The sequence below is a fragment of the Oryctolagus cuniculus genome, chromosome 19, assembly GCF_964237555.1.
Source record: "Oryctolagus cuniculus chromosome 19, mOryCun1.1, whole genome shotgun sequence".
In the NCBI taxonomy this organism is placed as follows: Eukaryota; Metazoa; Chordata; class Mammalia; order Lagomorpha; family Leporidae; genus Oryctolagus; species Oryctolagus cuniculus.
The window spans coordinates 24,632,382-24,647,134 of record NC_091450.1 but is presented as its reverse complement, the minus strand read 5'-3'; the positions used below and the strand labels follow the sequence as shown (position 1 = coordinate 24,647,134).

At 54.3% G+C, this 14,753-nt stretch overlaps 1 protein-coding gene across 2 annotated transcripts in view; it reads left to right on the top strand.

Annotated features, from left to right (window-relative positions):
- The window catches only part of SNX29 (sorting nexin 29), a 478,886-nt gene that overhangs the window by 139,606 nt on the left and 324,527 nt on the right, over positions 1-14,753 (top strand). The gene's annotated exons all lie outside the window — the stretch shown is intronic.

The following is a 14,753-nucleotide window of genomic DNA, read 5'->3' as shown; positions in this document are numbered from 1 at the left end:
CCTAGCTGTGTGACTTGGAGCACATTATGCGGCCTCTCTGAGCCTTCGTTAGCTCATCTGAAAAATGGGAATACTAATGATGGCGTTGGGGTGGGGTGGGGGGAGGTTGGGTATGTTGATGTCAGTGAAGTTGCGGGGCAGGACCCGGCCCACGGAAGGAGCTTATGGATGTCAGCAGCTGCCCCTGCTGCTACCTGTGCCCTGCCATCTGCAACCTGGGCTCCTGCGCTGTGCTTCCTGTCCACGGCTGACTCGGGAGTTTTAAACAAAACACTGGGCAGGCGTGGCACAGTGGATTAAGCCACTGCTTAGGACAGGATTGCGAATTGGAAAGCTGATTCCAGTCTGGGCTGCTCTGCTTCTGAACCAGCTTCCTGCTGATGCACACCAGGAGAGACAGCAGGTGATGGCTCAAGTGCTTGGGCCCCTGTCACCTGCGTGGCAAACCCGGATGAAGTTGGGGTTCTGGCTTTGGCCTGCACCAGCTCTGGCTGTTGTGGCTATTTGGGGAATGAACCAGTGATGGCAAAGCTCTCTGTATCTCTTGTTCTCACTCTGCCTTTCAAGTAGATGAAAATAAAGGAACAGTAAAAACAAAAACAACCTCCAAAACTATGAAGCCTCGATTCTACTTTGGATGGGCTAAGTTAACCAATCCCTGGTGAATTCTGAGTGTTGAGGTGTTTCTTGAGAGCTGCCTGGGTGAATCTCTTGGGCAGTCCAGTCTGGCTGACATCTGTTCTGTCCGCATGTTGGGGACGCTAACACTACCTTGTCAGCCTGGAATGTCTGTTTGCCAGGAAGGGTCTGCTCTCAACTTACTTCCTCAAATCTGTGAAGTTGTGTGCACAGGGGGTCCTGGCAGCTTGTGAGCTCGTAGGGCAGGAGCTGGGCTGCGAGCAGTGTTTCGGCTTGGTTGGGAACGCCACGCTCCTCCAGGGATTGACTGTCCTCCGCAAGCCTCACAGGGAGGAAGTGTTTCTCCCGGGGCTTACAGAGCTGTGTGGTGCCGGGAACCCGGCCAGCACAGCCTTCGGCAGAGTGAGGCCCAGCAGGTAAGCTATGCTGTGTCCAAATAACTCACAGGTGTTGCTATCCCTTCCGCAAGTGCCCACCTTTCCCTGCATCCATCCGACCTGATCTTGTGTGTGTAGGGTGCTAAGTGGACCACAGTGTGAGTTTTTTAAAAAAATTATTTTGAGTGTCAGAGAAGAAGAGAGCTCTTGTGCTCTGATTAATTCCCCAAGTACCTGGGGAGTTACTCGATCCAGGTCTCTCCCATGGGTGGCAGCGACTCACCTACTGGAGCCAGCGCCTGCTGTCTCCCAGGGTCTGTGTTGCTGGGGAAACTAGAATCAGGAGCAGAGCTGGGACGTGAGCCAGGCACTCTGGTGTGGAATGCAGGCGTGCTGGTGCCTCACCCACTGCACCAAACACCTGCTCTGGAATGCTGCCGTCAAGGCAGAAGGTGGAGCACGCCATCCCTCCACAGAGGAGGGGGCTGTTGGCAGTGGAGAGCAAGGAGTTGCTGTGTTCCTGCCTCCACGTTTACCTGACGTGGACTGCTCAGCGCCGTGTTCCACTCGTCCCCGTAACCCAGCACTTCTCTGGTTTCTGCTGTGTTTTCTCACCACGCCCTTTCTTCGTGAAGCATCTGTGTGCGTCCCGAGCACTCCACCACACACCGGTGAAGGAGACGAGGCAGGCCGGGTTTATAATTGATCCGTTGGTCCCTGTCCCACCCTGCAGCAGAGTAGCTGTCTTCTACCCCTTTCCTCTCTGCCCCTGCCCCATTCTCCTTAAGTGATTTCCAAGTAGATCTATAATGATTTATCGTTAAAAAACATTTGAAGTGGTGAAATCGCAAGAATGGACCACGCTGGGTTTTAGGGACAAACTTACGGTACACATTGCTGAACTCTTGAGGGAAGCAGCCCACGGTGGTTTCAAAGACAGCTTTCTTCCCTTGCTGTGGAAACAGTGTGGTGGCTCCTTAGAAGTTTAATGGAATTACTGTGTGGACTCGGCAGTGTCACTCCTAGGATTCATCCAAAAATACTTGAAGACAGGGGTATGGCGTGGGCATTTGCTCTGAGGGTTAAGAGAGCCACATCCCTTTTGGAGCACCTGGGTTCCAGTCCCGACTCTGGCTCCAGGCTTCATCTTCCTGCTCACAAAGACCCTGGGAGGCAGCAGACGAAGCTGACGTTCTGAGGTCCCTGCCACATCGGGGAGACCCAGATGGCGTTCTTGGCTCTTGGTTTCAGCCCTGGCCTGGCCCCAGCCACTGTGGGTATTTGAGGAGTGAACCAGCAGATGGGAGCTTTGTCTGTCCCTCTGCCTGTCACAAATGGTAGAAGACTGAAACAGGTATGTGTACACAGATGTTTACAGCATTTCCCTTCACAATAATCACAAGGCAGGAACAGCCACAGGTCTGTGAAGGGATGAATAGATTAATGTGGCATAGCCATGCTAAGGAATGTTCCTGGGCTCTAGAAAGGGAAGATGTACTGATGCTTGTTTCAACCTGCACAGGCCTAAGTGAAGGAAACTTGAATTCACGTATGCTAAGTGAAGGAAACTTGAATTCACGTATGCTAAGTGAAGGAACACGCCATGCTAAGTGAAGGAAGTGATAATTCGTGTGTGTGAAATGTCTGGAATGGGGATCCGTGGAGAGAGCGGATTTGAGGTTGGGCCGATGGGGGAGGAGACTGCTTAGTGAGTGAGGAGTTGTGTTTTGGAGCAGTGGGAATGTTTGGGAACCAGGAGTGATGGCTGTGCATCGTGAATGTAACTAAATCCACTGCATGGTCCACTTTGAAATGGCTGATTTTATGTTATGTGGATTTCACTTCCATACATTATTTTTAAAATCCAGTTACGTCACCGACACTCTCTCTTCTTATCAGCCAAGTCAGTCTTTATTGAGTTCCATTTCTTCTGCTATTTGAAGTGACTCCTGGGACTTTGTTCTCAGTTCCATGGATGCCTCTTGAGAGCTGAACTGCTTACACCTTTTGTAAAGCTTTGGGTGAGAAACACAGAGACGACTTCTGGACCCCTTGATATGGAGTGAGGATGTAAAGTAGGGGAGTCCTGCCGCCCCGGCCAGATGGGTGGTTTTAACTCCATGTTTACCCCCATACTGTCCTTTTTTTTTTTTTTTTCCTTTTTTGACAGGCAGAGTTAGACAGTGAGAGAGAGAGAGAGAGACGAAGGTCTTCCTTCCATTGGTTCATCCCCCAAATGGCCGCTATAGCCGGTGCGCTGCACCAATCTGAAGCCAGGAGCCAGGTGCTTCCTCCTGGTGTCCCATGCAGGTGCAGGGCCCAAGAACTTGGGCCATCCTCCACTGCCTTCCAGGGCCACAGCAGAGAGCTGGACTGGAAGAGGAGCAACCGGGACAGAACCAGCACCCCAACTGGTACTAGAACCTGGAGTACCGGCGCCGCAGGCAGAGGATTAGCCTAGTGAGCCGTGGCGCCGGCCCCCCATACTGTCTTTTCCAGGGCTGGGCAGCTTGTGCCGACCTTGGGCCCTCATGTGTGACCTTGAGATCCCTGGAGGTACCGGCCTGGCGTGTGGCATCACTGTCCATTTCTGTCGTCTGCCTCCTTCGGACGTCGCCTGCCTTGGGGTCGGTCTCGGGCCCCTTCCGGTGCGTGCTCTTTGTGTTCTCTGACGTGGGCAGGAACCTTGTGTTGGGAACGGCTGTGCACGCGTGTGCTGCCTACTAGGGCACTGGCCGGCTGATTGCTGCTCAAGAACTCAGACTCTAGGGCAGTGCTCTGTCAGGCCTGCGCGGCAAGGACCTTTGTTAGTATCATGGAAAATCCGGGCTTGGGGGTGGCCTGTTGGCACCGTGGTTAAGACAGCACTTGGGGTGCCTGCATCCTGTTTCAGAATGCGTGGGTTTGAGTCTCAGCTCCACTTCCAGTCCAGCTTTTTGCTAACTCGCACCTTGGGAGGTAGTGGTGATAGCTGCAGTACTTGTATCCCTGTCACCCGCCCGAGATTCCGATGGAGTCCCAGGCTCCTGGCTTCAGCCTGGCCCAGCCCTGGTCATCGTGGGCATTTGGGGAGTAAACCAGTGGATGAAGATTTCCGTCTACCTCTGCTTCTCTGTCTTTTGAACAAACAGCACCTCCCATACCCCTCCCAAGAAACCCAATTTTTTGTAAAATGCAGAAACTGGCTTCTCTGGACAGTCAGAGCTGGCGGCAGCCTGGGCTGGGCAGATCCTCAGCCTCCCACTGTGCCCACATCCTCTGAGGGCATCTTTGCGTCCTCTGTTGCTTCCTTCTGGTCTTGTCCACACTTGATTTTGGGACACCTGCTTTATGTATTTCAATTAGGAGTTACCGTAAACACTCTGAGTGTAAGTGTATGTGTGTGTGTGTGTGTGTGTGTGTGGAAGTGAACACATGAATGAGAAAACCATTCATATTACAAATATGGAATTTTTTTTTTTTTTAACAGGCAGAGTGGATAGTGAGAGAGAGAGACAGAAAGGTCTTCCTTTTGCCGTTGGTTCACCCTCCAATGGCCGCCACGGCTGGCATGCTGCGGCCGGCGCACCGCGCTGATCCGATGGCAGGAGCCAGGTACTTCTCCTGGTCTCTTATGGGGTGCAGGGCCCAAGCACCTGGGCCATCCTCCACTGCACTCCCTGGCCACAGCAGAGAGCTGGCCTGGAAGAGGGGCAACCGGGACAGAATCTGGCTCCCCGACCGGGACTAGAACCCGATGTGCCAGCGCCACTAGGTGGAGGATTAGCCTATTGAGCCGCGGCGCCGGCCAAAATATGGAAAATTAATAGTGATTCAAAACTATGAAGAAACTGCAAGTCGTCTTCCTTCTGTAACCCGTGATTTTCTTATTTTTCATTCTGTTTCTGTGAATTCCGCAAACCTTCCCAGATTATTGTTATTGCTGAGAGGGATCAGGATTGAGTCAGATTGCTCCTTCTCTCTCTCTCTCTCTATCGCTCTTTTTTTTTTTTTTTTTTTTTTTTTACAGGCAGAGTGGACAGTGAGAGAGAGACAGAGAGAAAGGTCTCCCATTGCCGTTGGTTCACCCTTCAATGGTCGCCGCGGCCAGCGCACCGTGCTGATCCGAAGGCAGGAGCCAGGTACTTATCCTGGTCTCCCATGGGGTGCAGGGCCCAAGTACTTGGGCTATCTTCCACTGCACTCCCGGGCCACAACAGAGAGCTGGCCTGGAAGAGGGGCAACCGGGACAGAATCCGGTGCCCCGACCGGGACTAGAACCCGGTGTGCCAGCACTGCAAGGCGGAGGATTAGTCTAGTGAGCCGCGGCGCCGGCTGCTCCTTTTCCAGAAGAGGACAAAGATGGTTTCAGACTTGATCAGGCCACACCCCGGGGGCAGGGGGGACTCTCCAGGGCATGTACTGCAACCAGTGTGTGGGCCTGGTGGAGCTGCAGGTCGAAGACAGACCTTGGCGTGCTGTGGGATCTGAGGCAAGGCACTTCGCCCCTCTGGGCCCTGAGTCTTCTTCATGTACTTGCTTCTCAGTGATGGTGAGAGAATGCCCCAGATGATGTATTTAATCTACCTTTCACTGGGGCTGGCGCTGTGGCGTAGCAGATAAAGCCGCCACCTGCAGCATCAGCATCCCGGATGCTCCTCTTCTGACCCAGCTCTCTGCTATGGCCTGGGAAAGCAGTAGAAGATGGCCCAAGCACTTGGGCCCCTGCACCCACATGGTAGACTGGGAAGAAGACATGGGAAGAAGCTCCTGGCTTCGAATCGGCCCACCTGCGGCTGTTGCAGCCATTTAAGGAGTGAACCAGTGGATGGAAGGTCGGTCTCTTTCTCTCTCTTTCTGCCTATGCCTCTCTGTAACTTTGCCTTTCAAATAAATACATAAATATTAAAAAAATACCTTTCATGTTGCTGGGCTCCCCAAAAGCAGTCAGTGCCTGGGAGCTACTGGCCGTGTGAGTGCTGGGAAGGGGCTTGGGGCATTGATCCTTCTCTCTTTCATCAAACCCTGGGTTTCTACTGGGTGGACAGGAGGAAGGGGGAGGCAAGAGAAACAGAGCAAAAAGCTAGAGTAAGCCTGACATTGATTTTAAAAGTTACATTTTGAGCTCAATATAGTTTATCCTTTCTCTTGGAGATAAAAGAAAAGGGAGTGGGTAGGCCGACCGAGATATAAAAAGCAGGATGTTAGATTTGAAAAACGCTGATGTAGGTTAAGTATATACCCCTAGGAGAACATTTTTCCTTCTATGCATGTGCCCTCGTGAGCTCTCTTTAAATATAACTGAGAACAGGCCCCGGGGAATGTTTGTAAAGGCTCTTTGAGGTCTTTGGGAAAGATGCTCTATAAAGCCAGGATGATTGTGTGGATCTACATACGTGTGAGCGGTGTGCTCGCACACGCGTCCACCTGCCCGGAGGTACCGTGTCTCGTCATCCTTACAGTGAGGTCTCCCCTTCGTAATTCTGGAGAGGGGTTAAGATCAATCAGTCCCAGGATAATGTCCCTCCTGGGGTGCCTCTAATAGGTGAAGATGGGAGGCCTCCCGCCCTCCCTCGGCGTCACCGGCTCAGTTCTTTATATAGCAGCCTCTGCGGCCCGCATCATGTGTGTGACTGGGCCGGCATCTGGGGGGTCTGTGTCCCTGGTGCTGGGGGTTGGTCTCTGCTCTCCTCGTCTCTCTGAAGTCAAGGCTTCTTGCGGTCGATGCCCGGAAAGGAGGGGCGTGGTCCAGCTTCAGGCCGTGGTAATGACACTGAGAAATCGGTCCCTTCCGCCTCCCTCCCCTACCTCGAGCGTCACGTTCCTGAGACACATAACGGAAGACTCTCAGTTGGGGCCTGGATCCCTGTCACTGGGGCAGGAAATTATAGCTGTGAACCTGGTGGTTAGTGTACCCTGGCGAGGCCTTGAGCTTATTATTAAACACACTTGACATTTCTGCCCAGCCCATCGCGTGCTGTGTTCCTGGTAGGCGAAGAGCAGGTTTCAGCCGTTTGTTCGTGCACTGACTCATCAGGCCCTCCATTCACTCCACCAGTCTCCATTCTGCTGTGGGGGATGCCACGCTGGGCACTGGGGCCCTGTTCTTGAGGGACTCGCAGCCTGGGGGTGCGGCTTGGTGGGACAATCCTAGTAGACAGTATGCTTTTGGGGAGACATACACTGTGCAGCAGGAGCTTAGGGAAAGAGGGGTCCAGTTAAGCCTTCTCAGGTTCTCTGGATTGCACTCAAGTTCAGAACACAGGTGCAGAAGGAACTGTCAGGACCCATCGGGGCCTGGGAGCCAGAGCGGGGGTGGCCAGTCCTGCTCTGAGCAGGTTGCCTTGCTCCCGCTGCCCTCTGGTAGCCATCCCAGTGACCTCTGTGTGGCGAGATGCCGCGTCAGCCCCCAGCAAGCTCCCTGAGTCCGCACAGGTTCTCCTCAAGGGTTTGGTCCCTTTGTGGCTCTGCCCGAGTGTGAGACTGCAGGGGTTGGGGTACACGCGTGACATGTCAGCATCTTCTCTGTGGCTGAGCTGGCTGGTCCTGTGGGATTTTCCTGGCTCGTCTGGTGGGCTTTTGTGCGTGCGTGCACCTACGTTTATCCCTGTGCAGACCTTGGCTCCTGGTGCTGAGACAGCCTCAGCTGACTGTCCTTGGCCCCCAGTTTAAAGTCTTGTCTTTGGGAAAATAAGCTTTCAGCAGCTGGACTCTGATGGAGTGACTTACGTCCCTCACCTTTAGGACAGATGTGTCTGCTGCCCCCTTGGCCTCCATGGTCTGAAGCTGTGGCCCACAAAGAACTTCTGGGGACTCTATGTGATTGGCTCAGTTTGAGTCCACTGTCCACCCTTGGTCTCAGCGGCTGTGAGTGGGGCAGGTGGGGCAGGAAGCCTGAGGGAGCAGGGTCTCCTTGCAGGAGCATGGACAGGACAGGGCGCGACCCCCAGCTCCCATGTCCGCCGTGGCCAGCGAGCAAAGGCATCCCCGCCACGGCCATCCCCGAGCTGAAGCCTCGGGGGTGAAGCTCCCCAAGAGCTGGGGAGAGGTCCAGGCCTTGCAGGCCCTGGGCGGAGCCTGCGCAAAGGCACAGAGGCACGGAAGAGGATGAGTGGCCGCAGTGTGGTTCGAGGCTAAACAGGAAGGAGTGAAGGCTGAGGGTGGAGGCTGGGAGTGGGCTGGGCCTCCGCCTCCTGACAGGAGGAAGTAGTGGATGAGCCCTGAGGGCAGAGGCAGTTGTCCCAGGGCCAGTGAGGGTGGAGGAAGGAGGTCCAAGGTAGGAGCCGAGCAGGGAGAGTGGAGGGACCAGAGGGCAAGGGCAGGAGGCCACAGGAGGAAGGGAGGGGTCCCCATGCCCCAGGCAGCGGCTGTTCTACAATTTCTCATTCGTGTGTAGCCAGTGGGCCCACGCCCATTGGCGGTGCCTACCCATGGGCAGCTGCTTCCAGTCCTGAACTGGGGGGAGGCTGTGGGTTGGGGTGCAGCAGCAGAGCTTGTGCGTGTTTTCTTGGTGGTCAGTAATAGGTTGTCCGGGTCCGCAGTCCCTGTCACAGCTGCTCACGCTGCCACTGGAGCGTGGCAGACGGCACAGACGATCTGAAATGCACACACGAGGCTGTGTTCCCATGCGCCCCATCCTCTGAGGCTGGTGATGTTAGCAACGTTTTTCCAGCTGAGGGAGCTGAGAGCCAAAGAGATTTTAATTTGCTGGTGTCTCAGAGCTGAGACTCGGGGATCTGGGATTTGAATGTAGATCTGATTAGAAAACCCAGTGTTCTTCTACACTGCTAGTTTGCTGCCCTGAGGAGCTTAAAGTTTTTGCAGACAGTGGACCAGTTATTTTGTTAGGTTGGCGCTTGATGTGCAGATAGGAAAATCCATAGCAAAGCTTCCCTTCCTTTCATGAACTTGTTCTTTGGTTTCCTGCTAAGATGCGATATATGTTTGTGCATGTATTTATATGGTTTTTATTGCTTCATTTCACTTGTTTAAATATCACTCTGCCTGGAGCTGATTTTACTACATAGCAGAAGCAGAGGTTTTAATCTTGTTTCTAAAATGGTTGCTTGCCCTGGCAACTTTTCTGCACAAATCCATCCTCTCCACAGTGATCTGAAATGCTGCTTTTCAGCCCAGCTCAGTTTCTGATGTGTGACGTTAACACCCCTCTGTGTCCTTGACCGGATGTGCGGATCAGTCCCTTGCAACCTCGCTGGGCTGACGTAGAGATTTGTGGTCATTTGCGTTGCATCCTGAGGAGCAGGGAGGCCCGGCCCGGCTGGGTCTGCAGAGGCCGTGGTGCAGAAAGGCTGTTGTGTTGTTGCTGGCAGCATGGGCCAAGGCAGGGAATAGAGTATGGATGGGGGCCGGCCCTGTGGTGCAGCCAGTTAGGGCCCCGGCCTATAGCACTGGCTCCTTGCTGGTGTGCATGGGAGGGCAGTGGAGGATGGCCTGGGGCTTTGGGCTCCTGTGCCCTGTGCCCCTGTGGGAGACCTGGTTGGGGGGGCCTCGGGCTCCTGGCTGCAGATCAGCTCAGCTCAGCTCCGTCCATTGCGGCTGCTTGGGGCGTGGACCAGCAGATGGAGGGCCTTTCTCTCTTTATCTACCTCTCTCTGTGACTCTTTCAGATAAATAAAAATAAATCTTAAAAAAAAAAATAGAGGATGGATGTCTCAATAATTGAGACTGAGCAAATAACAGGCTGTGTGGCGTGGGGGAGAGGAGAGAAAATGACACTCTAGGGACTGCCTGTTGGTGCGTGTCACTCACGCTCATGGCAATCACCATCCACCTTGTTACCAGCTTTGCCGCCCAAGAACAGTAATGGGACAGCCAGTGTGGGGGCAATACTGAGTGCATGTTCAAGTGCAGGACTGTAGAAAGGGCACCTGGGGGATCCCAGCTCTAGTCCCCGCCCTGTCCCACCATGAACATGAATGTTGTGCCGTGGCAGTGTGGGGAAGAAGGAGGGACAGCATGGCAGCCTTCCTTTCTGTGGTGGGTTTTTACAGATTCCCACTATCAAGAGAACTGCTTTGCTTGTTTGCATATTATCTGTAATTCTCATCTGGGTACAAAAAAAGGCACCAGGGCCAGCTGTTGTCCTAAGTGGGTTAAGCCGCCTCCTGGTTCAAGTCCTAGCTCCTCCACTTCTGATCCCGCTTCCTGCTAATGTGCCTGAGAGGCAGTGGATGATGGCTCAAGTACGTTGATCCCTTCCACCTACATAGGAGACCTGGGTGGAATTCTGGACTTCTGGCCTTGGTCTGGCCCAACCCTGGCTGTTGCTGGTGTCTGAGGAGTAAAACACAGATGGATGATCTCTTCCTCTCTCTCACTCTTCCTGTCTCTGTCATTCTGCCTTTCAAATAAATGAAATATATAATTTCCTCCCTCTCTCTTTTTTCTTCGTGTGTGTGTGCGTGAATATATAAATACTGGGGACTGCCTCCAAGAGGTTGGGAGTGCACAGCATAGCAAATGGGGGAAGAAAGAGCCATATACCAGGACGATAGTAGTGGGTTGGGTCAGCAGTGGTCACCCCCCAGGTGGCTCCCATGTGGTGGCATTTGGGCCCCTGCTGGGTGAGATGTCTCTGGGGCATCCCGGGAGGCGGCTCTCCAGGGTTTTCCCGCCGGCACATGCCATGCGCAGCTGCAGGTCTCAGTGGCAGGGCTGGGGACTCCCTCAGCTTGGGGCTCAGAGGCACAGAACCCAGGCTCTGCCTCAGCCTCTTCCGGAAGGTGCATCGCCCCCTGGGTTTGATTTCCCACACTGCCCGCGGTGATCCCGTGTGACACTTCAGAAAATTCTATCATCTAGTCTGTCGCCCTCGGGTGCAGAGCACTTTAAAAATCTCTTTATTTCCTGAGGTCAGGGTACTCAGGAGCTCAGTGAATCTCATGGCTCCTGCAGATGTGCCTCGTGTCAGCAGCCTGCACTTGTGAGCTAGCACCGCTCTCGGCCCTCCGTCTTCCTGTTCCTGCTGCGGTGAAGGGAAGTCGCAAATTACAGCACTCAGTAATACCTGGTAACTGGTAGTGTGTGCCATTGTTGGAGTGGTTCTCTAAGCACCTCCCTACGTGCCCCTTACACCACTCCTCTGTGGGTGACTGTTAAGATCCCATCAGAGAAGGTCTATGCAGACTTACTCAGCTTTGTGGCCAGGATCAAAACCCAGGACCTGATTCCAGAGACAGCTTTGAATTCCAGGACCCTGAACTGCTGCCCAGCATTCTCTGGAGAACATGTGGTCGGCTGGAAGTGAGCCCCTGTGGGGAACAGGACGTTGGCCCACTTTGCAGTTTGCAAAGGCAGAAACCATCCAGCGGTGGCTAGGCTGGGGTTTGGTCTCAGGTCTGTCTGGCCCCAGAGTCTGTTGATAGCATCTTCCCCCGGGGCTGCCCCTGTTGTCGGAATGGAAGTCACTAGAAGCCCGGTAGGATCATCTTCTTGTCCTTTGCTCTTCTCCCCACCTGTGCCTTACTCCTGCCTGGGGTGGTTTCCATGACCTCAGGCCTTAGAGTGGGTTTGGAAGCCTCCTTGAAACCCTGCAGGGAACTCATTCCAGTTTCTGTCACCTGCTCTGGGTTCCTGAACACCCTCGTTGCTGGTTGCCGGGCTGAAGCACTGCGAGGCACATACAAGGGCTCACTCTCCCACAGCTGCGTCCTACAGCGACAAGAACAGAGTGGCCTCTCTCATTGTCACGGAACTCAACTCCACACACCTCGGCTACGGCGATGCAGCTTTGGGATGTGCCGTGTGTGAGGCACTAACGGGGAGTTGGGGGGGGATAGGTGCCTGCTGCATACAGTGTGCTGTATGGGTGGGGGACCTGGGGAGGGCTGCTTGGACAGAAGAGGTGGGTTGGGTTTTATCAGATGGAAGTGTGGGATGGTGTGGAGAGATGGGTGAGGCCAGGAAATGCGTGCTATGACAGCTTCTGGGTTTGTGTCTTAGGCCAGAGACTTTGTACAGTCAGAATTTCTCTGGGGGGTCTGTCAGGAGGTCACTGGGCCAGGCAGGTTGCTGTGTGTGCAGTTGGGGATGACAGGCAGGGGCTGCACAGGATGGGGAACCCAGATGTCCCAGCACAGGGATCGTGTTGCTGGTGGCGAGCCGTTCCCCCTGGGAGAGGCAAGGCAGAGCTGAGCCGCTGAGGTCCCACGCAGGCCAGGGCACCCAGTGCTGAGCCGCTGAGGTCCCACGCAGGCCAGGGCACCCAGAGCTGAGCCGCTGAGGTCCCACACAGGCCAGGGCACCCAGTGCTGAGCCGCTGAGGCCCCACGCAGTCCAGGGCACCCAGAGCTGAGCAGCTGAGGTCCCACGCAGGCCAGGGCACCCAGAGCTGAGCAGCTGAGGTCCCACGCAGGCCAGGGCACCCAGTGCTGAGCAGCTGAGGTCCCATGCAGTCCAGGGCACCCAGTGCTGAGCAGCTGCTGGTGGTGGTTCCCGTGCTGTGTAGGTGTTCTCTGTTGAGCTCTTGTCCCACTTCAGTCCAGCCCAAGCTGTCCATTGGCATAACCAGACATGCCTGTGCCGTGCCGTCACCAGAGACCTGCATACAGTGTGCTGTACGGCCAGGGGACCATACAGCTGGCAGGGACACCTGGTGATGAAGAGATTGCACCTCTGCCAGCTCCTGGCATGTTGGTGAACCCCCAGTTCCTTTGCCCACCCCTGTAGATAGTTCAACTAGAGTTCCAGAGGCAAAGAAGGCCCCACAAGAAAATCCAGAATCCAAGCATGCCTAGGAGCAGAGCGGCAGTCCCCCAGGAGCCTGGTCTGTCGCTGGCGTCATGAGGAAGGGACCTATGTGTAAGAGATGCTGAGTGGTGTTCACTGAGGGGAGGGGTGAAAGAGTCTGTGTGCCCTGGGGCAGCACAAGGCCAGGCCCAGCGAGTGACACCGGTGGGCAGCGTGCCCTGCTCCTGTCCCAGGTGCCTTGCCCTCTGGGCCACAGGTCAGTGCCCAGCCTGCTCTCCCCCTCTCACGGGTGGTTAACTCCACCGTGGGCTTTCCTTCCTTGTCTTCTCAGCCCTATCTCCTTCCCCATCATACTCATCTTTTATTAGTATCTCTTCTGTAAATGGGTTTTCTGCCTACTTTTTCTACTAGGGAAATCTTCAGACACCAAGCCAAGTCAAGGGGATCCCATGTGGCCCTGGTCTCACACGGTGATGGCACTGAAGCCCCGCAGTGTCCTGTTGTGGTCGCCTGACCTGGACCTGCAGGTTCAGAGTGCTGGGTTATGGGCGTGGCCAGCCCGCCTTACCTTCTGCCAGTGCTGTCTGCCTTTGCTGTTAGGGGCAGTGACTTGGTTGCCCTCCTGGCTTTGTATCTTAGTCCTCATCTGGGAAGTGGATTATGTACCGTGAGTGTATACAACAGCACGTCTTCCCTGGCGTGTGAGGGCCACCCTTTCCCTTGCAGAGGGAGGATAGGTTGATCCCATGACCTCATTTCTTGCCTCAGGGTCTCTGCTGGCTTCTTTCTCCCCGGATGTCCTGAGTAATAGGGGACCAGCTGGACTTGCCTGTTTCCCTGTGTCTTCTCCCTACCCCACGTACTCCTTCTTTGTGATTTGCTTGTATTCCGTGGAATGAGAATGGCGGTGTGCGTTTCTTAGGTGTGTATAAGTTAAGAAATGATATAGTGCCAGTAGGGGCTTTGAATAGAAAGGGTCAGGGTCCCCCTTGTTTAGCTAGAAGGGAAAAGCCAATAGATGGTGCCTTTTCAGAGGGGATCTGAAGCGGCACGTGAGAAGAACAGAAGTGTGAGGCACAATAAATAAAATGGGCTCAATGAGTAAATACAGGTTGGAAAAGAAGACCAGAGGGAAGGTCAGGCCCAGCTACGGTTGCCACATTGCCATGCACATTTGCTCGATGTGTGATTTTAGCTCATAGCCTCCCAGCAGCCAGGGTCCAATAAGAGAAACAAAATAACACTGACTTTTTAAGGAGAAAATCAGAAATTTCTGGTTTGAGAGCTGGCCGAGCCATCTGGCATTGCCTTCAGCATGTGAAGGGTGACAACAGTTGGGTCTGAAATGGAGACTGGGGGGCTTAAAGGGGTACTTTTCTACCCACGAGTGCTTCCCTGTGTGACAGATATCTAGAAAATAGCTCCTTGGCCGGCGCCACGGCTCACTAGGCTAATCCTCTGCTTTGCGGTGCCGGCACACCGGGTTCTAGTCCCGGTTGGGGCAACGGATTCTGTCCCGGTTGCCCCTCTTCCAGGCCAGCTCTCTGCTGTGGCCCGGGAGTATAGTGGAGGATGGCCCAAGTGCTTGGGCCCTGCACCCGCATGGGAGACCAGGAGAAGCACCTGGCTCCTGGCTTCGGATCAGCACGGTGCGCTGGCCGCAGCGCGCTGGCAGCAGCGGCCATTGGAGGGTGAACCATCGGCAAAAAGGAAGACCTTTGTCTCTGTCTCTCTCTCTCACTGTCCACTCTGCCTGTCAAAAAAAAAAAAAAAAAAAAAAAAAGCTCCTGTAAGTGATTGTGGACTGTGTGCTGGAGACACCCCTGGCCACATGTGTGCACACGCACACACACACACACACACACACACACCTGCATACTGACTCTGAAAGTCAGTATGGGAAAACCAGATCTCTTATTAAACTTTTTAAAAAAGATTTATTTATTTTTTTGAGAGGCAGAGTTAGAGACGGAGAGGGGTCTTCCATCTGCTGGTTCACTCCTCAAATGGCTGAAATGGCCAAAGCTGGGTTGATCCAAAGCCAGGAAC